The sequence below is a fragment of the Myotis brandtii genome, unplaced genomic scaffold (assembly GCF_000412655.1).
Source record: "Myotis brandtii unplaced genomic scaffold, ASM41265v1 scaffold141, whole genome shotgun sequence".
In the NCBI taxonomy this organism is placed as follows: domain Eukaryota; kingdom Metazoa; phylum Chordata; class Mammalia; order Chiroptera; family Vespertilionidae; genus Myotis; species Myotis brandtii.
In genome coordinates, this window is record NW_005355037.1 from 762,525 (window position 1) to 763,008 (window position 484).

The following is a 484-nucleotide window of genomic DNA, read 5'->3' on the forward strand; positions in this document are numbered from 1 at the left end:
ACTTGGCTTAATTATGATTGTGTCTTGATTGCCAGAAGAAGTGAGTCAGCCTTCACTTTGTACTGAGACCCCTTGGAGAAGAGTGGGAAGCTAAGGGGCCAGATAGGGTGCGGGTCAGCGCCAGAAACAGCCTTACCTAACGTGGCCAGAAGCGCTATCAGGCCGTGGCTTGCTGGCGGAAGCCCAGAGTGCTTTTCTTTTGCCAGAGATGTAAAGGAGCGGCTTGGAGAGAAAGCTAGGGGAAAAAAATAAATAAAAGGTACCTTGAGTCACCCACTTCTTCTAGTCCCATTACCGCCTCTCAGAGAATATTCAGAAGGTGAGAGGTCAGACCATTTCTATTGTCACCCTCGCTGAGACAGAGGTGGGGGGTGCGGGGGCGGGCAACTGGTGTCTACCCTTTCGGAGCGGGGTGGGGAGGCCCGGGTGGCCCGGGGATGTGCTTTGTTTAGCTTTGGGGCGGGCTCCCGGGTCCATGCAGCCC

General features: G+C 55.0%; 1 protein-coding gene across 1 annotated transcript in view; it reads left to right on the plus strand.

The window, feature by feature from the left end:
* The first annotated feature begins 268 nt into the window (after window positions 1-268).
* Window positions 269-484, plus strand: part of SLC6A15 (solute carrier family 6 (neutral amino acid transporter), member 15) — a 44,665-nt gene continuing 44,449 nt past the window's right edge. The window contains exon 1 of the mRNA XM_005860853.2: window positions 269-319. The gene's annotated coding sequence lies outside the window, so the exon portion shown is untranslated. The remainder of the gene's footprint in view (window positions 320-484) is intronic.